At 40.9% G+C, this 23,267-nt stretch overlaps 1 protein-coding gene and 1 pseudogene across 1 annotated transcript in view; both read left to right on the plus strand.

The window, feature by feature from the left end:
* Positions 1-23,267, plus strand: part of LOC139454105 (uncharacterized) — a 53,214-nt gene that overhangs the window by 20,848 nt on the left and 9,099 nt on the right. The window lies entirely within an intron of this gene.
* LOC139453335 (uncharacterized) lies at positions 3,853-23,254 on the plus strand (annotated as a pseudogene).

The following is a 23,267-nucleotide window of genomic DNA, read 5'->3' on the forward strand; positions in this document are numbered from 1 at the left end:
ATTGTTAATGTTTCTTAATCTGAACGTTTTATCAAGATATACCGGTGGATACATCCCCTTAACAAGATCTATTCAATCAAAACTTGTTAAATAGTCATATTAGCAAAGTACATATTTACAGCGAAATAAAAGTCATATGTGATGTTACTGTTATGTAAAAAAGAAACAACCAAGTGCCATGATTCAACAACACACCTAATCGGAATCAGTCTTTCCACCATGCGGATTGAATGCAGATTGAGAAAGTTGTGGCTGGATAAATTTGTGAAATAATTTCATGTTTTTAAATGTACATCTATCCAATAATTAAAACTGACCATGTTTTTTCAAAATTTAGTGCTGTCTTTTTGCGTGCGTAACTGGGGGTGGTGTGTTCAGCCTTCTGTACTCGGAGACGGAATTGGCTGGGCTAGCCAAATTGTGCACACAATAGGTCAAACTGTGCACACATGCATAGTCGAATTCCTAGTTATTCTAAAGAAACATATGATGTTACTATTGAAGTCTTTGGGAAAACATTTGGTTTTGTGTAAACTGTAGCTGTGACGTCACAGTGGAGAGATGTCAGCGTGAAAAAAAGAAATGGAAACCGACTGGACATGCCATTTTGTGTTGCTTGCATTTTTTGAGGCATCTGTCTATGAGAGATGCAGACAAACTAAATCAACGTGGTTACGAAAATATATTTTGCAATCATTGTTAAAAATAATAACATTTAGTACTAGCGACTAAATGTTTTTATTGCAGGTATAGCATCTTATGTTTACAATTTTACTTACTTCCTGCTACGTCATCGCACGCGCGTGTCCTCGGAAGTTACGTAACCATCTCGTGGTGACGTAATCACTGCTTTTTCGATTACGTAACCGTCTCATCACTTTCGGTCCAGGTGGGGTAAATCCGCCTTTTCAGAACGAGGCTCACGGCGACGTGTCAATACCGAACACGTCAGCCAATGAAAATGGTCCGTCGGGGGAATCCCTCGTCTTCAATTCAGAGTTTATCGATGCACACGTCAAACAACAAACCAGGGAAAAGGTATAGCGAGGTGAGTATGTAGACATCGGGACACTTCTACCCAACGACGCGGGCACGGAGGAGAGCGAAGCGTTTACTATGGTCACCGATACTGCAAGTAAGGTGCTATTTAAACCTGTCAAAGCGCCAACGAGAAAAATAACACTGGGAAGCTGGACATCCGCTTTCCATATTTACATGAACATATACCTTGTCAAACATTTCAGTCTACGGATAGTGCAAAGCCTATTATCGTACATGGAAACAATCCGCTCAGCGCCACTTAGATGTGGACTGGATGCCTGGTGTCTATACGACCAGCAATTCCGACATAGGTTGGCTAGAGACCCTCTACGACAATGGGACAAAATTGACGGTGAGCTATGGCTAAAATACATGATCCCGCAGTCAGGGCGTCAACAGGTAGGTGGGTCATTCGGTCAGCTGACTACTTCAAGTGTTTCAGACCCTGCACTTAACCTATGCTACGCATTCAACAAACCTCATGGGTGTAAAAAGTACAGCTGCGCGTACACCCACATATCCAACAAGTGCGGCGAAACAGCTCACGGGGCGTGGACCTGCTTTCGAGGACAATTAATGACCACATAGATCCGCAAGCATGTTCCGTCTCTTATGCCAAGTTCAACGAAGCTGTACAGATGGTGCAACACTTGGGAAAGGGAGCACTGCTTGCAAAGTTTGACATCAAGTCAGCATTCAGAATTATACCAGTGCACCTGGATGATTTCGAACTGCTGGGTATCCAATTCGAAGATAATTTTTACTTTGATAAATGCTTACCATTTGGATGCTCGATATCATGTGCTATTTTTGAGACCTTCAGCTCATTCCTCCAATTGTGCATAAGTCAGCGTATCCCAGCAATACCGATTATCCATTACCTTGATGACTTTCTGACCGGGGGACAGCAGGGCACAACACAATGCCAATCCTATTTGCAGTCTGCATTAGAAATGCTAACTTGGTATTCCCATCGCCGAGGATAAAACAGTAGGCCCAGTGTCTCAACTTACATTTCTGGGCCTCGAAATAGACACACTAGCTATGCAGGTGAGAATACCGGAAGGTAAGATCAGTGAAATCACAGCCCAAATTCGGCACATACTCGCCACATCAAACTCAAAGGCAACAAAGAAAGAATTACAGTCACTCATTGGTAAGCTCAATTGTGTGTGTAGGGCCATCCCAATGGGTAGAGCATTCTGTCGAAGACTCGTCGACCTCCTCTGCCAAGGTAAGCAACCTTTCCATCATATTCGAATCACAGAATGGGTAAAACAGGATCTTCAAATGTGGCTTACATTTCTCACGAACTTTAATGGTGTATCAGTATTTCAGGACAAGCTGTGGGTGGACAACTCTCACCTTCAGCTTTACACAGATACAGCAGGGAGCATAGGTTTTGGGGCCTACCTTCAGGGCAGATGGTTCTGCGGTAGATGGCCTGACCATTGGGTTAAGGATGGGACAACACTTGACATGACCTTTCTGGAGCTGTTTCCCATCGTCTGCGCCATTCAGCTATTGGGAACACAGCTGATGAACAAGAAAATACTGTTCTACTGTGACAACCAGGCAGTGGTGGCAATCATCAACAAGCAATCAACCAAAGCCCCTCGGGTGGTGAATCTTCTCCGCCGCCTCATCCTCCTTTGTCTTAACTATAACATTTTGTTTAAGTCAAAATACATTGCAACTAATTCCGATGTTATAGCCGATGCACTCTCGAGGTTTCAGTTCAATCGTTTGCGGGCAGTAGCACCGGAAGCAGAGCCTGCGCCAACGCCGGTTCCAGACAACATATGGCACATCTGAAGCAAGAAGTAGACAGGCTACTACTACAGTCACTATCTGAAAATACCTGGTCGACTTACAGGACAGGCATCAACGCACTGCAGCAGTTCAGATCGGTGCATCAGCTTCCGGAAACGTGGCCAGTCCCCCTAGATCAGGTCGTAAACTTTATTGCTCATTTGTCAGTCACCAACCATTCTCCCAACACAGTAAAAACATATATCGCTGGTATATCCGCCAACCATATATTTAAAGGTATGGAAGACTGTACCAATCATTTCCTGGTTACTAAACTAATAACAGGTATGTACAAGTCAAGAGGGCGCCATGACACAAGGAAACCTATTACTCTGGATCTGTTGAAGGTGGTCATCAACAATCTCACACAGGTTTGTTCCTCGTCATACGAGGTATGCCTCTTCAGAGCTGTCTATTGTATAGCCTTCTTTAGCTTCTTTATAGTAAGTGAACTAGTTCAAACTAAGATGTCACAGCCAGGCTGCTCCATCAATAACGTAAGTATATCAGGCGAACCGGAGAAAGCTACTATCCACCTTCCACACTCCAAAGGCGACCAACATGGGTACGGCAATTCAGTGGGTATAGAGGCGACACCAGGTAAATCAACCTGCCCAGTGGCTGCCCTTAAGGCATACTCAAATGTGCGCCCATCTGGCCCCGCCCCAGCATTTATCCACTTTGATCATTCACCGCTAACCAGGTATCAGTTCCAAGCGGTCCTAAAAAAGGCCTTGGCCCTCAGCTTTATAGGTACTGAAAGTTATTCTTCCCACTCTTTCCGAATCGGGGCAGCAACAAGAGCAGCTATCAATGGGGTACCACCACATGTCATCCAGCAATACGGTAGGTGGAAGTCAGAGTGCTATCAGTCGTATATACGTCTTCCTGTGACATAATTATTCATGTTAGTTAACAAAAACTAAAGGAAAATAACTAATAACTGCCAAATGCTACTATAGTACATTTGTTCCAGTCTGGATGGTGGGTTCAAGCTTAATGACAAGGGCGAGGCAACAGCTGTCCCCACAGCGCCCGGAGCTAGTGCCCCACAAAAAGATCTTGTGGTTGGCAAGGGGCGGACTGTGGTGGAATGACCTGGACAGGGTGATCGATGCTCAGGTGGAGGCAACGCGGCGCACCCCTTCAGCTGTCGTAATACACTTGGGATCCAACGATTTGGGCTCCACGAAGACCAGCCAGCTCCTCATAGATATGGAGACATCAATCATGCGGATCCAGGCGCACCTACCACACACCCATGTCTGTTTTTCCGGTATCCTACAACGAAGATATTGGCATTCCGCACGCGACCCACGTAAGGTGGAAAAGAGTAGATCCAAGCTCAATAGGCGGTTAGCCAATCGTCTCCGCGACCTTCCTAAGTTCTCATTTATCCCCCATCCTAAAATGGTGGCCACTGACCGGTCCTGGTTCCAGTGGGAGGGAATCCACCTTAGTTGTAAAGGGATACGAGCTTTCGTAAAGGATATCGATCATGCCTTGGTCCAAATTTTCAAGTAGGTAATTATAAAGGTAAAACATCTTTCTTATGAGGCTATCATGGCGGGCACGCGTATCATCATCCGCGGCCGTGGGGTGTGGGGTAGCACTTTGGTGCTAAGTGGCGTGGTTCTTCTGGGCTACCTCCTATATCATCATAATTTATATTGATATATATACTAATTACGGTTTCCGGTTACCTGCTTTCCAGCGGGAACCCAGACTGGGTTACCTTCTTACCAGTTGGAACCCAGTCCGCCCGCCCGCCCTGGGCCGTAGCATTAAGTATATATTAACAATTGAATTTGGCCTGGCGGCGTTCGCTCCCATTTAGACCCGCAGCTGTGGTCGGGTTGTGACGTTTCCGCCATTTGGGGTTTTGCATTAATTAGCTATTAACAAATACGTTTGGCGACTTAAGTCGCCACATAGAAATACTATTTATTCCATTTCTAAATTGGGGTAGCCCTTTAGAACCTCCACACCCTCGGCCATTAAATCCACTGTTGCGTCTTTGTCATTCTTTCAACATAGCACACCTTCCTCAGGGAGGTGGGCCATCGCTGTAATATCCTGCAATAATCGATGACTTACTACCATCGTACAACAATTACAGAGGACCATGCCCATTGATCAGATTACATGCTAAGGCAATGTGATTGGCATAGGTTTGGTCTAAACTAGACTTGAAATTGAGAATCTTCTTTATGAACAATATCTGAAAGCCCTGAAATTTAATTGAGTTCTCCTTTTAAAATCAAAATAAAACAGGTTAATACTCACCACTATTTACATTATATTCACCTTTTTATATGAAACAGGATCACTGATATAAATGTGTTTGATGTTAAGGTATGTTAGCCATTGATTTAGGAAATATATATATATATCATGTACATGTATTATTTTGGCTTGGGAATGATTTTCCGATAAATGTCAAGAGTTTGTGTGTCAGTTTTATTGGATATATGTTTAATACTGATTACAGATTATCTATCATAAGTGGATCTAGGGGTTTTCAAACCAATTTTTTTTATCCATGGTGGGGAGGGGTTAGTCTTTACTGGTTGTGGATTTCAAAAGGAGGATTTATCCACTTTTCAGCCACTCTAAAAATGCATTTTCTAAAGTAAACGGGCTCCTAAAATATAGTCTCAAACTCAGAAATATTGATGTTGAATGTGCGGGGAGGAAAATAGCTAAAACAACGAGATACCCTGGACTGATAATAGCAAAATGTACATCACAAGAAGATAAAAAGCAATTCTCTCAGCGAAACCCAAACTGAAAGAAAGGAGAAACTGCAATGGCATTTACCTTCTGAGTGACAAGGCTTTTCAGCAGCGCACTTTCGAGGCTAATATGAAAGTGGTGGCTGATACTATAGGCAAGGACTAAGTTATATTATCGGGTTGAAGACTCTACAGGACATCAAATGACTGCAACAGGAAACAGTGTCATCGACGGACGTGAGGGAAGAAGGGACCGGCGAGATGGATTCACCTACAAAAGGGTTTAGATATTATAAGTATAGCGGAATTTCATCTTACGGACTAGAAAGATTTATCTTTTGACAACTACACATAGTTTGGTCAAAACAGAACATTACAATATGTGAATGTGAAGCATGTTTCTGCTGGAATAGGCTTCCTGACAAAGACTTGTACATCAATGCATTTTCTGGCTTAAAGTTGTCAACAAACATAAACATCTGTAACTTTTTACTATATTAATAGGCTACCTAACACCTGAAACTTCGACACGACATGTTGATGAAGTAGAATAGTTTAGTATTTTATTTCAAGTACACAACTACTTCGATCCAGCGATCCAAATTTGACATGCGTGTGTGGCGACGTCAACAGAAGGTGCGAAGATCTTATGTAGTACATTGAAGGCATCGACATTCTGCCTCTCAGAGACATGGATGATCATAATAGTAACTCAAGTGGTAGATTGTTCATTGAATTTCTCCCCCGTGGGGACCAGGATTCTGGTGGTTGAGGGCACTAGAGCCAGGAACAGGTGTTCCTTTTACCCAACACACCACTTCGACCCTTACTTCACCTAGACGGGTGGTAGAATTGGCCCGATTCTATCAATCGGCTGGTCACGCAATGCCCTGTGCATGAAAAAGTTGCACTTTAAAAGCATTGCTATAACATTATCTTCAACATGTAATATTATAATCTTTCCTTCACCGATGACAAGAAATTATTAGACTAAGATTCACCCACTTCCTCATCTAGGCTGACTTGCTCTGCTGCTGTCTCCTCGTCTCCGCTCAAAGACCAACAACCATTTTATGCATATTGGGTTTGATGTAGTAGAATCTGTGTAAAAATGATTTTCTTTCGTTTTCCAAAGATGGACAAATAAACAAATAATGTAATTCATCACCTATGTCAGATAATTTACAAAGTGGGCATTTCCTTTTGGTTAAAGGTATTTTTCTCCATCTCCCAGTTTCAATAGGTAGATTATGGTTACAAGTTCTAAACTTAAGTAAGACTCGCTAAACGTTTTCCTCCAGTAATTCATTTATGTTTACATTTTCCAAATAGGTCGTCATTGAATAACAATTTATATACAAGAAAGGATAATTTAGACGATGGAGTCTTCCAAGTTCCCTTTGTACCATGAAATTTGGAGTCTATTTTCTTCATGATAAAAGATATTTTAGAAAACGCAAATGGACACCTTCAAGAGCTGAGATGTTTTCAAATCCCCATACTTCGCATCCATAGAGAAGAACTGGTATGACCATACGTTTAAAAAGCCGCAGTCGACAATTAATTGACAAATTTAAGTTCCGTCCTTGGCATAAAACAAAGTACATACACTACTACCTGGAAGTTCATTGCATGGGCAACGCGTGACGCACCCCGTTCGCCACACGCATAACATACTCATTCAAGATGGAACAAACTTTTGACCAAAGGAGGACCCATGTTGAGCTGAGATTTGAAGTAGTAACAAGGAGAGCATTTTTTATATCCTGACGATTTATAATATGTACTTGCTGATGCCTAATTTTCAGATGGGATTTTGTTGGAAAATATGAGCTCCGTTGTGATCAAGTTGTTGTTGTATTAAGTGTTTAAGAGGTCGCCTTCTGCCTAAGTAATTTCGGCCGACCTGTCCCTCTTTTGGGCTCATGTGTGTGAGTAGGGTACATATATCTATTGTGAGTTTGGTATTCACATAATTTCTGATATGATTTCTATTTTCTCCATATCTCTCAGAAATATAGTTAGTATGGCCTTCGCTATTGCATCTCTTGGCTCAAGGAGATCTATGGCAGATAGCGGATCTAACTGCAATTCTTGTTTTAACCGAGCACGGGCTGGGGCCTGATCTTGACATTCTAGTAACACGTGAGCAATGGATTCAGCCTGACTGCAAAATGGACAAACCTTGTCATAGTGCTTTTGTGACCAAGTCTGAGACGTGACATGGCAATTTCAATTTTCCTTTCATTTGAGTATTAGTTTGGCTTTTAACGGATCTTGGGTTGAAGTTTGTAAAGCCATCTGCCGATCGTTCTTGCGTCCCACTGGGCTTGCCATCTTTGGGCTATGGAGGTTTTGATTTTGCTTGTTACCTCTAGTTTACTAAAGGGAATAGGCTGTATATCCGCCTTGTCTAGAGCTAGCTTCACCAGTGAGTCTGCTTTTTCATTTCCATGAATATCTATGTGAGAGGGGATTCAACACAGCTCCGCCTGCTGCCCTTGGTCCGATAGTTTTGTATATTCGTATAGAATATTGTTGACTGTGTTTGGCCTGGAGTTGGCCTGCCGTTTATGGCTTGAAGTGCACTTAGCGAGTCTGATAGGACGACTGCCTTTGCTTCTGGAAGTTCCGGTATGAGTTTGAGTGCATGATGAATTGCCTCCAATTCAGCCGTGAATACTGACTGACTATCAGGCAGGCGAACTGAATGTGCTTGGGGTTTGGAGCTGTGGACATGGATCCAGTAACCAGCACTGTTGTTGATAGGATTCTTGGATCCATCAGTGTACATATGGGCCCAGCTGTCCCTGGAAGTTTGAATTTTAGTGATAGCTACTGATCGTAGTAGGGTTGGGTTTTCTTTCTTATTGACTTCTTCTGTTAAAGCAGTGTCAACTTTTGGAGTTTTTAAAGTCCAGGGAGGGTATAACCCTTTGTAGTGACTTTCTGGAGGCTGATGTACACGAGTAAAACACCATTTTTATCTATCTAAATGTTTGTTTGTAATCACGAATGACACCATGTTTACATGGATACACGAGTGACAACTCCCATGTATATATACACGAGTGCCAACACCTATGCATGGATGAGCGAGTGACACCACCTATGTCTATCTAAACGTCTGTTTGTAGTCACGAGTGACACCACGTTTGCATGGATACACGCGTAAAACACCACGTACGTCTATAATCACGTCACCATACCCCCCGAGAGGAAATGGTGGCGGTGGACATGTCTCCCTGAAAAAACAGAATGGAAAAGTCAACCAATCAGAATCTAGGCCCAGAGGCCCGCACACGCCTTTGAAAAAATCATCGAGAATGGTACGTACCATACAGACAGCACGTCAATCCACCCCGGCTATATTCATCCCGGCTACATTCCTCGGAGTAAAGACTCGAAGAAAGAGTGCCCTGGCTACATCCATCGGAGGAGGAAAGGCTCCCCGTCAACAGCGGATCCCCAAGGCTGCTGGTCAGAGCACCCCGGCACCATCCCTCGGAGAAAGAAAGGTTCCCCGTCAACAGTGACCCACCAAGGCTGCTCTGTCAGAGCATCCCGGTTACATCCCCCAGAGGAGGAAAGGCTACAGAAGGTGTTAAGATACATATAATGGAGTCAGGGACGATGTTGTCACCATCGGAGGAGTGGGTCGAATGGTTGACTCATGCACCATCAGAGTGGATAGAATCATTGACTTGTGCTGACAATGAGTTCAAGCCAAAGCCAGAACACCAAAAGACGCAATGCTACAACTGTAGCTACTTTTGTCGTTGGCCGCCATGCAGCTACTACTGAGTCCAACGGCCAAAGTAGCTAGGATGAAGTTTCTGTTCCTGTTTCCGTTCCAGTGTTGGTGTTTTTTTCTTCTCCAAACGGCCCATTTGAGGGCCACACAGCTCTCCGGAAAGAACGCTTTGATCATTGCTTTGCCAACAAACACTAAAAAAGGAACCCTCCTCCTCCTCCCTCCTCCTCTTTACCCCCGCCCCCCCCCCCCCCCTCCTCCTCCTCTTTACCCCCCCCCCCCCCCCCTCCTCCTCCTCCTCCTCCTCACTACGCTTGCGAACCCTGATGCCCATGAGAGCCTTACTTGCTTCAGTGGAGGATTTTACCCGAGCTTCTTTTATTGAAGTGGAGGATTTTACGTGCGTTTCTCCTCCTCGCACGTTCTCCAGACCCGGACGCGACGTCATCTTGGATGCGCATGCCACCCATGGGTCGAATTGGGTGGATTTTTATAGGGCAAGAAATGGGAGAACGCATGTGCATTAATTTTCAATTTGATCGGAATGCACGTGCATCGGGTTACCATGGCGTTGTCGTGATGTGTTTAGGCGATCGGTTTTATTGTCATCTGCTTTGGTTTTTATCATCAAATTTCATTTTTCCCGACAAGGTAATGTTAAATATTAGAAACTTTGACAAAAATTACAAAGATATTTAAATGACAATTTTTCATGCAATATTACTTGGTGCGACGTTTCTTTTGCGGTTCAGTATATGTATGTTTATAACTAACTACGAAACCGATGAAGCGGTCTCACTGGGTTCCATTATTTCTAGTTCAGGTGGGTAAATCAGTGGAAGGGAATTTGCTATTTGATTGTTATTGAACGATATCACATCATGGATATACCTGAAGCTTAAGTTAATCTTCTTGGCCAAATTACCTTGTTTTGACTTTGCCAATACGAACAGAAATTCTGATTCATATGCATAAAGAAACAGATCAGCAAGACGGGGGCGCAATTGGTGCCCATTGGGATGCCTACTTCTTGCCAAAGAGTCGTACCTCCAAATTTGACATAGATGTTATGTATTTGGGGGGTGGGGTGGGGACGGGGTGGGGGCGGGATGGGATCTGAGATTTTAATATCGTCTGCTGTAGTATCAGAAAACATTGATTCATTCGCTCATTTCCGCTGGCGATATTTCTATACTTTTTCGGTTCAAGTAATGAGTGTGTAGAAGAGATGAATATTCAACCTCCTGTTTGAAACTATTCAGGTCTGGCAATACTGGTATAGTTTAATATAGATTTTATTCATCATAAATTGGTTCAACATATTTTTTATGGGATTAATGATTAAGAGAAATTGAATGGGTTATTTCAGTGTTTAGAATTCGACTGCAGATTATTAGTTACATGTTTGTTTCTTGTATATGTAGACATCATATGTTAAATATGAAATCAACAGTCGTGTATGTGATGAAATAGCGTCTTCGCATTGTCACTTCAAAGTAAAGGAAAATTTAGCACGGCTAATCACCCCTGGCCCCTAAATGAGCTAAGATGGCTGCTGTAGAAACACGGTTCGTCAAGGTTGTTTTTAGGGCTCCTTTCGTGAAAACAATTGATGAAACATTCAGTCAGATGGGCATGCAGGCAGGAAGGAAAGAAGGAAGGCAAATAGGCAAGTCTGTCTCAAAGTTCCTGAACAATATTATTTCCCCTTACTCCTAACCCTTACTGTATTGTTTATTTGTTGTTTAACGCCGCTCTCAGCAATATTCCAGCTATATGACGGCTAACCCTCAATGTAATGCTACAGTCCTAAATAAATCAAGTCTAGATTTTCCCCAGTTTGAATCTCCCACCTCTTAGCTTTAGTCTAGCAGGCAGTTAGACGTTGTAGAGCGTGACTGTGACATTGAATACTGTTCCAAAATATCAGAGCATAAAAAATATAATGCTACCGGTAACACCAGTGCATCGTTACTTGTTCCACATATTACCTCTGTCGGTGCAATCGTAAGCCTCCTTCGACACGCTGCATATTTTGCTTTCCCATACTTTTCCTCGTTTCACAAACCTGTCGCCCTTCTCTAGTCAAATCTTCGTGTGTTGGTGGTGTTATCAGTAGATGGCGTCACTTTAACTTGTAATGGACTTTGTAACTTTATAGATAAGAGCATATCACTGTGCAGGGGTTAAAATCAGGGAACTGCAAACCAGATCTTTGATATGCAACGTCAACACTTGTGAGGGCTAGATCAACTACATGAGCGATTGGAAGGTAAGCAGTACTGTATCCCTGTTACAAATTTAAGTCATGTCCGACATTATGAACATGGATGTACATTTACACAAATCTAAAAGGAGGTTATCATTTTTAGAAGATCTTGTAGAGTCCGTGGAAGCCCTATATCGAGACATGCCAAGTTTTAATATTACATGATTGTATACAGAGTCGATAACTGAATTGGCCAGAAGCATAATAATTGGGTCAATCTCACACTGGTCGTTTGCTATTCCGATACATGCATTGAAGTCTCCCATCAGAATTACAGTGTTGTCTTCAGAATACATTTGAACGTTCTCGCTATAAAGTTGATAGAGGTTATCTCTAGCCATTAATTACATTGTCTTGGTTATCATTACTTAAATTAAGACTGTTATGAGAAGGCACTCAAGGACAGGTTACAGCCTCTGTTGTAACGAGCCATGGCCAGTGGGTTTTTTTTAAATTGTACCCCTTAGTGTTCATAGCCTCATAGCTCTGTGGCATGATTGAATTCAGTGTATGTAATGTTTTACGTTATTTGTACGTTAGTCTTCTTTATAAATGTCACGAACACAAACTAACAATGTCTCACAAAAGTCTTAATGCACTGCACATGCCACAAATGATAAAACCTGTTGAATGTCTTTCGGAGTAGGTTAAGTCAGTGCGTGATGTTGTCATTGGTAGAATGCACAAACCCAAATAAGGAAACAGAAACAGATAACATACCTGTCACTACATTAATTGTTTAATCAAAGAGCTTGGCATGAGTGACATATGTAATAATGTCAAAACATTGTGGGGAGGGGAGAGGGTTGGAATTTTATCGATAAAAAACAAATAGTCCCCAAAATTTCTTGAACAAAAATTAACATAATGTTCAAAATAAGAATGTGCCTGTCACATAAATTGCACTTTTGCAAGGTATTTTTTCTTTTTTTTTAAATTAGGCTAGCATTATTTTTTTTTAAAAATAAACCGTCCCTTAAATCTTGAAAAGAATAATCAAATAATGTTGAAAAAAATATTTACATACTGTTAAATCTAAGAGTTTTCTTCAGTCATATTCATAAAAAATTTTTTAGAACAAATAGTACTCCTTATGGTAAGAGTACTGAGAAGGACATTTAGAGACTTAAATCTTTCTAAACCTTCAAAATAGCTGCTATTCACTGAAATGAATATGCCACCTGGGAACTTTCAGGGAGTACATGGTGGTATTTGTAGTGAATAAAGTGACTGTAAGATAATAAATTATTTCCACAAATTCTGTGACAATCATTTCAAATTCAGCCATGGGCTCATACACACAATGGTATAGTTTTTTATGTCATGTTTTTCCATGATCATATCATCACTGATATTAGGCCTAATTGGAAATGACAACGGCACTGTGAAAACCCAATCAAAGTATGCAATAAACAATATTAGGTGTGACAGGAAACACACAGGGATGTTGCATATGTTGGCGAGAGCCACACTGGGCCCTGGTTTGTCAGACTTTGATTGAAAGATTCAGCTCAATTTATCCACATCCTTTGACTATGATTCTAAAATGAACATTTTACTGCATGTTGTAAGTATCACAAAGTTTACAAATGGCCTAGGTCATACATTCACTTACCAGTGTTGCAAGGATATTCACTTGCATTTTCAGTGAGTTGTTGGCTTTTGGGAATCACAAAATAATAATATTTAGGGCGCAGCAATTTGTGGCAGTGAGCTGTGACATCCCTCTCTACGTTTTGATCATTAGTGTGGTTACCCGATGATTTGGGTTGCTCCTAAATTCATACAAAATCACTGAAATATGATAATTGTTTTGATATAACAGTCAAAAATAAATATTTATAACATACCTTTTAGTTATGTTCTAAAGAAATTTATTTGAGAAGATCAATCATCAGTGCTGGGGAAAATTGAAAGCAGGTAGACTCTGTAACGCAATACCAGGCTTAAATTAATGAGAAAAACATTTGGGTAAATAACTAACTTGTCACAGCACAAGTTAAAATTAGTTCTTCTTTAAAACACTTACTTTCTGAACTGGTTTTTGTTATTGAGTCACATGACACATCACATGATATGTAATGGTACTTTGATGTCTAGCACATGATTTACCTTAGGAACGGTGGAAATTACCTCTAAAGAGTTACTCTCAGAAGTTCACTTTGCACTATTTTTTATTTTGATTTTTGTATTATTTAAATGACTATGTAGTCATTTAAATTACAAAAAATAGAGCAAAGTGAAACTCTGAGAGTAACTCTTTAGAGGTAATTTCCACCGTTTCTAAGGTAAATCCTGTGCCAGACGTGGTTTTGTAGCTGAAGCTGAAAATATACCTTATTTCGATACAAAATTGTAAGCATGTCTTCATGAATCACTATAAACAGTAACGATACCAGGAGTTCGCGAAAAGGTGAGTGTAACCTGCCCCATTGGTGATACCATCACAAACACATGCAATGTCAAGTCAATCTTTCACCTAAAACATGGGAAGATATGGTACAAGTAAAAATAGGGAACAATCAGATATCATTTGTGTCACTGATACGTCAAAATTGGATATGTCATCCACATGTCTACCATAATCCTTTTGAAAGCTTTACTCAGGCATTGAATGTTGTAACCTTGATCAAACAATTTTTGTGCAAGAGTATGACGTTCTTTTAAATGTTGCATTGCACTCTCATACTTAGGTTCTGTGATTGAAACATAATTAAAGTGATATCAAAACGTACTGCCGATTCACCACTGAAGCGTATCGCGACCTTCAGACGTGTCCCAACTATACGAGTTAGAAAACCTACAGCAACCCATGCTTGGCGACTATGCTTGTCATAAGAGGCGACTAATGGATTCGGGTGGTTAGGCTCGTTGACTTGCTTGATGCATGTAATCGTATCCAAATTGCATAGATCGATGCTCATCGTGTCAATAACTGGATTGTCTGTTCCAGACTCGTTTATATTGATATTTATAGAAAATTGCTAAACGCAGCGTTAAATAGTATTCACTCACTCGCTTGAGATTAGATTCGTGGATCGTTGCTCATGTTGGCCTGTTCCAGACTTTTATTTACTGCCATCTTGAATACAACTGGAATACTGCTGACTGTGGCGTTAAACAACAGTCAACTAAACAGTGCTTTGACGAAGGTGCTTCTGACTATGCCTTTAGTTCGCGCATTCATTCATATCAGTCTGTTTTCCTGTATTTACTATGGTACACATCTAAACAACATTTTTTTACTATTTGGTTTCGATATATGTAGGTCATTGCTCTATATGCTATTGCTGACGTACGATTGCTCCACGCTGCAGGCTTTCCCTTTAAATCGTTTACTTATCATTTCCGCATTCGAACTGTATACGTCTATCTGACCATTCTACAAGGTGCGTTTGTTACCAATGCACGTGTCATGGAGTAACTTAGTAGAACATATTTTGGATAATGCTTATATATTTTATGTTGAGTTACATATAATGTAAGGGGGATGTGATGGAAACACAATGACTAACACAGGCTACGTGAGTGTGTTTTATTGCAATGGGCGATCTTTTTGTTCCAGAGGGCGATAACTCAATGCGTGCTGCGACAACTATGTCTATTGACTGAAAATTTCTGTCAATGTGTATATTGACTGATTCACAGAGGCAATGTATATGTTGACTTAAATTTTCAGTCAATACACATGTTGCCTGAAAAATGAGACTGGATTTAGACAGATGAATGAGACTGAGATGTATTAGACTCCTTAATATAATCTCCTTATTATGATTTGGATATATTTGGATATAACTAAGATCAAAGTAATGTATGTAAGTTATTAAAAATATTTCCACAATGAATTCATTGGTTCTTCAAACATGAAAGAATACTAGAGCCCCCTTTTATGTTACCTATCTACATTAACATTACATGCAGTTCAGTAACTAATGTCTGCTAGCAATTCGTGAATGTGTAATCTAATACCAGTACACATGCACAAGTATACCAAGATAGCAAATAAAATATTAAAAGTCATTGTGCAATGCAGATATCTGTTGGCGTAAAGAGAAAAAATAATAATGTGGGAATTTGAAACATCAGTTTAAATTAGGAAACATAAAAAGCAAGGCTTAATGAAATTAAGAATGTGCACGCACTCTCCTCTAGAACACTTGCTTGATAAAGAGGTTAGAACCTGCACCGAAAAGATTTGTTAAAATTCAACTGGAAACCCATCCAGGCCAGGGCTTTTGTTATTGTTGAAAGATTAAACGACTTTTGCAAGTTCGCACATTTCAATAGGTTTTTCAAGGCTATCCGCAAGTGAGTTACTAAGTACAGGAGTATCAATATCATCTAATACTTGTCTGATTTCCAAAGTATGTTCCCTATCAGAACTTCCAGATGAGCATAGGTTATTGTAAAATACTTTCTGTTCAGACAGTATTTCGCCACCTTCAGTGATAAGCATTTATAACATTATTAACAGTCTTTTTTGTGTGAGTTCTGTTTTCCATGTGACAAAAATACTTAGACGGTTTGTCCCCGTCTTTATACCACTGAACCTACTTCTTATTTGCCTTCCCCTCTCTTCATCTTCCTTTAATTGTACTAATTCTTTTTTATACTTTGACAGATCAGAAAAGCTTCTCTAACTTACTGATTGAAAGTCGTTTCTTGTCGTTTCTTCTAATTCTAAAATGTTTTGTTTTTTTTAATTTTTGTGTTTTATCTTTTTTAATTTTTTTTCAGAAAAGATGAGAATGAAATGGATGTTCCCCTTATTTTCATAAGCAGGGTTTAAAAATAGAGAATCACTGATGGACAGTTTAAGTCAGAGTCATTATTATTTCTGTGACTATTTTAACCAAGTGCTAAATCTGCATATTCCATTTTTGTTTCAACAAAGTTAATTTATACAATATCTACATAACCTTTATCATACAATAAAGAGATATTGAATTTCCAATAACCGCCAACCCTTTTTTGGGTGAAGAATCTGACAAAGTCACAGTAATAGCAGAGTGGTCAGATTTATAGCCAGGTACGATTGAGGTAATTACTGTCAAATTAGCAATAACATCTGACACAGGAAAGTATTCAAGTCTAACCTGTTGCCTTGGATTCTTTTTCCACCAAGTAAATTTCCTTACATCTTCATTTTGATCTGTCCAGATATCAACAAAATCAAGATTTTCTAAAATTATATTTCTTGGATTGCTTCCAAACTTTCTAAGAATTGTATCCATACTTAAAACACCAAAGAATGTTTCCGTTTTCTCAAATCGTTTTTGGTTGCGGTCCTCTTCGATTTTACTTCAGATAAATCTGATGGATCTTTCTCATAAATTGTACTTTAAGAACAATATCTTGTAAGGTTCCACAGAGTTTGATGCCAAATATTTCACATTGGTTGTTCTTGGCTAAAAGTAACTTGGTAAAGCGGTCATATTGGATTAAAGATTTTCAGAGTACAGTTTGCACAAACACAAACACACACATTCAGTGCTTTTGTTTATCAACCTCGATAATCCATTACGTGCACGTCTTACTTGGAGTCCGAGATCACTGATTGCAGCCGTATTTCCCAGTTGTTATGCTCCTGTGACTGTATTGCCGTTGTTGAGGGCATCCTTGACAGTGAGGGCATTTATGTTATAATATAGTTAACAGTTTGAGGCACGTTTCGTTAAATGAATGGGGGAGCGGGTGGCCCAGTCGTCTAAGGCGCCAAAATTCGCTGTGCAGAGTTGTGTCCCTTGGCAAGCCACAAAACTATGATCCTGGGTTCTAATCCCGGTTCACCCCGATTATGTTTCTAGGTTTGTCAGCACCATACCCTTGTAGTAGGGGTGGAGAACAGACGATTTAACATCTCACACTAATGACATAAAGTGTCTCAAACATGATCGCTGCATGCATGTTACAGGGTCATATCAGCTATAGCAAATTACACACACACACACACACACACACACACACACACACACACACACACACACACACACACACACACACACACATATATATATATATATATATATATATATATATATATATATTGTCTAGGGCGCCGCGATTCGCCGTGCAGAGTTGCGTCCCTTGGGCATGCCAGAAACCTATGATTTTGGGTCCGAATCCCGACTCGCCCCGATTATGTTTCTAGGTTTGTCAGCACCATACCCGTGCTCCTGGGTTTCACCGAAGTGGTAAACGTCTGAGACCTGCATCACTTCGGGCTTACCTCCCACATTAAGCTGACACGCCGCGATATACTGTTAAAAGCGGCGTTAAACCAAACTCACTCACATAAATATGAAATGTTACAAAACTATTATTTTTAGTACGGGGATTAATTAGTTTTAGATAATAACAAACTTTCGTCACGTTATCGTGTGTATAAAGGAAAATTAATGTTCAAAACCAGGTTTCAAAATGATGGTTGGCGGACAAAATACGTCAGCACGTATCCGACAAAAGACAATTGTATCTTGTGAAGGTCTTCACAGAATATACCCTTCCATGAACATCATTTGAATGAGGCTTTTGCGTTATTAACGGCACGTGAAATATATCGAATTGATTAGTCACTGTTGTCATAGGACTCAGCTCATGATATAACAAAGACCACATCGACCTGCACCCATATAGGCGAGTACAAAGCAAACCAGTGGATGTCATGATTCATATGTATCAAAATTCATATGTTAATCGCGACAATGACACAAACTTACTGTTTGCATATCAAACTCGGTATAAAGCAAGATTTGTTCCTGGTTCAAGGAATTTATAATTGTGTTCGTAGATTTCACGACCTATCTTTACAAAAGGGGGCGCGTGTGGCCAAGTCGTCTAAGCCGCCCCCAATGGCTGTGCCCAAAACCTGTAATTGTGTGTTCGATTCCCCGATTCTCCTTGATTATGTTTCTAGGTTAGTCAGCACCATACCTGTGTTCTTAGCTTTCATCAAACGAGTAAGACCTTCAAAATTGGGTGTTTTTCTCCCACGTCAAGCCTACATGCAGTGATATAACTGAAATTAGTTAACTTTCAAAGTGGGGTTAAACCAATCTCTCACTGATCATTTATCTAAAAACATAATATTTATTAAATCCAAAAATATGTGAATACAGAAGATCATTTGAAATATATAATACCTTCACGACAAACATGTATACTAGTATTAACTACTATTGAAAAATGAATGTGAGTTGGTCTGCTGCGATTTCAATGGTTTGAAACATTGCTGAATGGGATTGGTTTGCGGAAATCTTGCGGACATTTCACTGCGTATGAATAGTGTTGTTGGTAAGATTTCTTTTTTCATCCCAAATTTGAAACCAATACCGTGCCATTCTGCTTGTCGAAATGGATATCACAATAATGAGATATTGAGGATGATCAATAATGATCAATACTTAACAAGTTTGAATTATTTGGTTATTCCTCTTTCTGCTAGCCAGGAAGGTTAGTTATCATGGAAGCATATTACCTTATTTATTGTAGCATGGACCGCCTCCGTGGTCTAGTGGTGGTCGGTTGAGTGGGGTGGAAGGTGCATGCAAGGTGGTCGGGTGAGTGGGATGGAAGGTGTATGCAAGGTGGTCGGGTGAGTGGGATGGTGGATGCAGTTTGGGTGGTCGGGTGAGTGGGATGGTGCATGCAAGGTGGTCGGATGAGTGGGATGGAAGGAGCATGCAAAGTTGTCGGGTGATTGGGATGAAAGGTGTGCATGTTGGGTGGTCGGGTGAGTGGGATGGAAGGTGTATGCAAGGTGGTCTGGTAAGTGGGATGGAAGGAGCATGTTGGGTAGTCGGGTGAGTGGGATGGAAGGTGTATGCTGGGTGGTCGGGTGAGTGAGGTGGGAGGAGTATGCTGGGTTGTCAGGTGAGTGGGATGGGAGGTGTATGCTGGGTGGTCGGGTGAGTGAGGTGGGAGGTGTATGCTGGGTGGTCGGGTGAGTGAGGTGGGAGGTGCATGTTGGGTGGTAAGGTGAGTGAGGTGGGAGGAGTATTCTGGGTGGTTGGGTGAGTGGGATGGAAGTGTGCATGTTGGGTGGTCGGTTGAGTGGGATGGAAGGTGTATGCAATATGGCCGGGTGAGTGGGATGGAACGTGCATGGTGTATGCTGGGTGATAGTGTTAGTGGGATGGGAGGTGTATGCTGGGTGGTCGGGTGAGTGAGGTGGGAGGAGTATGTTGGGTGGTCGGGTGAGTGAGGTGGGAGGAGTATGCTGGGTGGTCGGGTGAGTGAGGTGGGAGGTGTATGCTGGGTTGTCAGGTGAGTGGGATGGGAGGTGTATGCTGGGTGGTCGGGTGAGTGAGGTGGGAGGTGTATGCTGGGTGGTCGGGTGAGTGAGGTGGGAGGTGCATGTTGGGTGGTAAGGTGAGTGAGGTGGGAGGAGTATTCTGGGTGGCTGGGTGAGTGGGATGGAAGTGTGCATGTTGGGTGGTCGGTTGAGTGGGATGGAAGGTGTATGCAATATGGCCGGGTGAGTGGGATGGAACGTGCATGGTGTATGCTGGGTGATAGTGTTAGTGGGATGGGAGGTGTATGCTGGGTGGTCGGGTGAGTGAGGTGGGAGGAGTATGTTGGGTGGTCGGGTGAGTGAGGTGGGAGGAGTATGCTGGGTGGTCGGGTGAGTGAGGTGGGAGGTGTATGCTGGGTGATCGGGTGAGTGGGATGGGAGGTGTATGCTTGGTGGTCGGGTGAGTGAGGTGGGAGGAGTATGCTGGGTGGTCGGGTGAGTGAGGTGGGAGGAGTATGCTGGGTGGTTGGGTGAGTGAGGTGGGAGGTGTATGCTGGGTGGTCGGGTGAGTGGGATGGGAGGAGTATGCTGGGTGGTCGGGTGAGTTGGATGGGAGGTGTATGCTGGTTGGTCGGGTGAGTGAGGTGGGAGGAGTATTCTGGGTGGTTGGGTGAGTGGGATGGAAGTGTGCATGTTGGGTGGTAGGTTGAGTGGGATGGAAGGTGTATGCAATATGGCCGGGCGAGTGGGATGGAACGTGCATGCGTGGAGGTCGGGTGAACTGGATGGGAGGTGCCTGTTTGGTGGTCGGGTGACTGGGATGGTTGGTGCATGTTGGGTGTTCGGTTGAGTATGATGGAAGGTGCATGGTGGGCTGTCGGGTGAGTGGGATGGAAGTTTCAAGTAAAACTTTTTGGATAAATCAGCCAACAAAGGTTTGGGCCATTCTTTTAAAAAACTGACTTTCGTTGGCCATATATTCTGTCTCTCTTTTCAAGTAGTGAGTCTGAATTTGCACCGCTTGGGGCATTATAACAGCGTTGACACAAAGAAACTGCTTCGGCGTGACTCAAAGTTGTTCTTTCGTTTCGATATGGTTTTGGATGCTGGAGATATGAGTAATTCGTCAAATAAATTATTGGATTGTCAATACAAATTTTCCTTGAATACAGAAACATCTTTATTTCATTGTTATATCAACTATCACTACATATCAAGCTTCTGGTATAACTTCTAATAGAAAAAGGTAGAGGGCCAAACACAGCTAAACAGTTAAAACTTTTCAAATCTAGGAAACTAAATGTTGAAGAACATTCCATGCCCTTCGCGAATGCCCTTTGTAATGTTTTTTAAAGAGAAAGCTATGTTCCTATTGTGTATACAGCCTTCCCCAAAATGAAGTCATTTTAAGAGCAAATGACATCAAAAGGCATCTCGATCATTTACAACTTAGCAAAACAGGTTCATCTATGCTTCACATTAAGTTGGTTGGTTTGTTGTTTAACGCCGCGCTCAGCAATATTACATCTATATGACGGCGGTCTGTAAATAATCGAGTCTGGACCAGACAATCCAGTGATTGACATCATGAGCATCGACCCACGCAATTGGGATCGATGGCATGCATCAACCAAGTCAGCGAGCCTGACCACCCGATCCCGTTAGTCGCCTTCCGGCATAGATGGTTTAATTCCAGAATTATTTTAAACATTCTGTTAATATTCTACTCCCATACCTTGAATTACTGTTTAAAATGATTTTAGAAACGTCTTATTTCCCAAAAGAGTGGACTATCGGTGTGATTGTTCCACTACATAAATCAGGATCACATTCCGATACCAAAAATTATCGAGGAATTACACTTCAGAGTGTCTTTAGCAAAATATTTATTTCTATTATTAATAAAAGGCTCACTTTTTGGTCAGATTCATTAGATAAAATTTCGGAAGAACAAGCAGGTTTTAGACAAGGGTATTCAACCACGGATAATATTTTCGTACTTAATGCGATTATTCACAAATACATGCAGAGAAAAGGTGGACAATTTTATGCAATTTTTGTTGGTTTCAAAAAAGCGTTTGATTCTGTAAACAGAAATATAATGTAGTCATTGTTTCTTTCAAATATGGTGAGTAATAAAATGGGTAAACTATTATGCAAAATGTAAAGTCATGTGTTAAAAATCGGGAAAGATACTCTGATGTCTTCACATGTAACATTGGTGTACGCCAAGGCTGTATTCTTAGCCAATTCCTGTTCTGTTTTTTCATCAATGAACCAGCTGCACAAATTAAGGAAAATTGTACGGATGGTATACAGCTGCATCCAGATATTGTTAAGATATTTCTGTTGCTTTTTGCTGATGATATAGTTCTGTTCTCTAGTACGATAAAAGGTTTACAGAATTTGATAGATCAACTGGAGCTGTACTGTTCTAATTGTAAACTCCAAGTGAACACTGAGAAAACGAAAGTGTTAGTTTTCAAAAAGGGAAATAAACTATCAAGTAGGGAAAAATGGTTCTTCAACTCACAATCGTTAAAAATTGTCACTTCTTATAAATATCTGGGAGTATCCTTCACAGGCAGATTAACGTGGAATTACCACACCAGTAATTCAGCAATGCAGGCAAAAAAGATACTAATGGGAATCTTACATAGTTTGAAAACCTTCACTGATCTCTCATATCAAACCTTTTTTAAAATATTTGATACAAAAATTACTCCAATTCTTTTATATGGAGCAGAGGTCTGGGGGCATACTAAAGAGGAACTATTGAACTGGTCCATCTATATGCTTGTAAACGATTCCTTGGCGTAAAAAACTCTACATCGAGTGTTATGGTATATGGTGAATGTGGACGTGTACCACTTTACATATTTCAACATATTAGAATTCTCAAGTATTGGTTCAAGATTCTTAAAATGCCTATTGATAGATTACCTAGAAAATGTTACAATATGATGTTATTGTATGAAAAACATGGAAGCCGCAATTGGGTGTATGATGTAAAGTCGTTATTAAATGATTGCGGCTATGGGTATGTTTGGCGTAATCAATGTGTACCAAACAATCCAGATTCATTTTTAGTATCTTTACGCCAAAGACTTAAGGATATATACTTGCAAAAAAGGGCATCGCATGTTTTAAGTTCAGAAAAATGCAATTATTACAAGCTTTTCAAGACAACAATTTCCCAAGAATACTATTTGTTTGACATCAACTTTAAAAGGTTTAGAATAAGTTTAGCACAATTTAGATGCAGCTCTCATAGACTTAGGATCGACGTACGCAGGCACAGAAACATAGACAGAGAATTGAGAATATGTGAGCAATGTGATTTAAATGTGATTGAAGATAAGTTTCATTTTCTGTTAGTTTCTCCAAAATACGACCACCTTAGAAGAAAATATATTGATCTGC

The sequence above is a fragment of the Haliotis cracherodii genome, unplaced genomic scaffold (assembly GCF_022045235.1).
Source record: "Haliotis cracherodii isolate W230 unplaced genomic scaffold, xgHalCrac1.p SCAF_10, whole genome shotgun sequence".
Taxonomy (NCBI): domain Eukaryota; kingdom Metazoa; phylum Mollusca; class Gastropoda; order Lepetellida; family Haliotidae; genus Haliotis; species Haliotis cracherodii.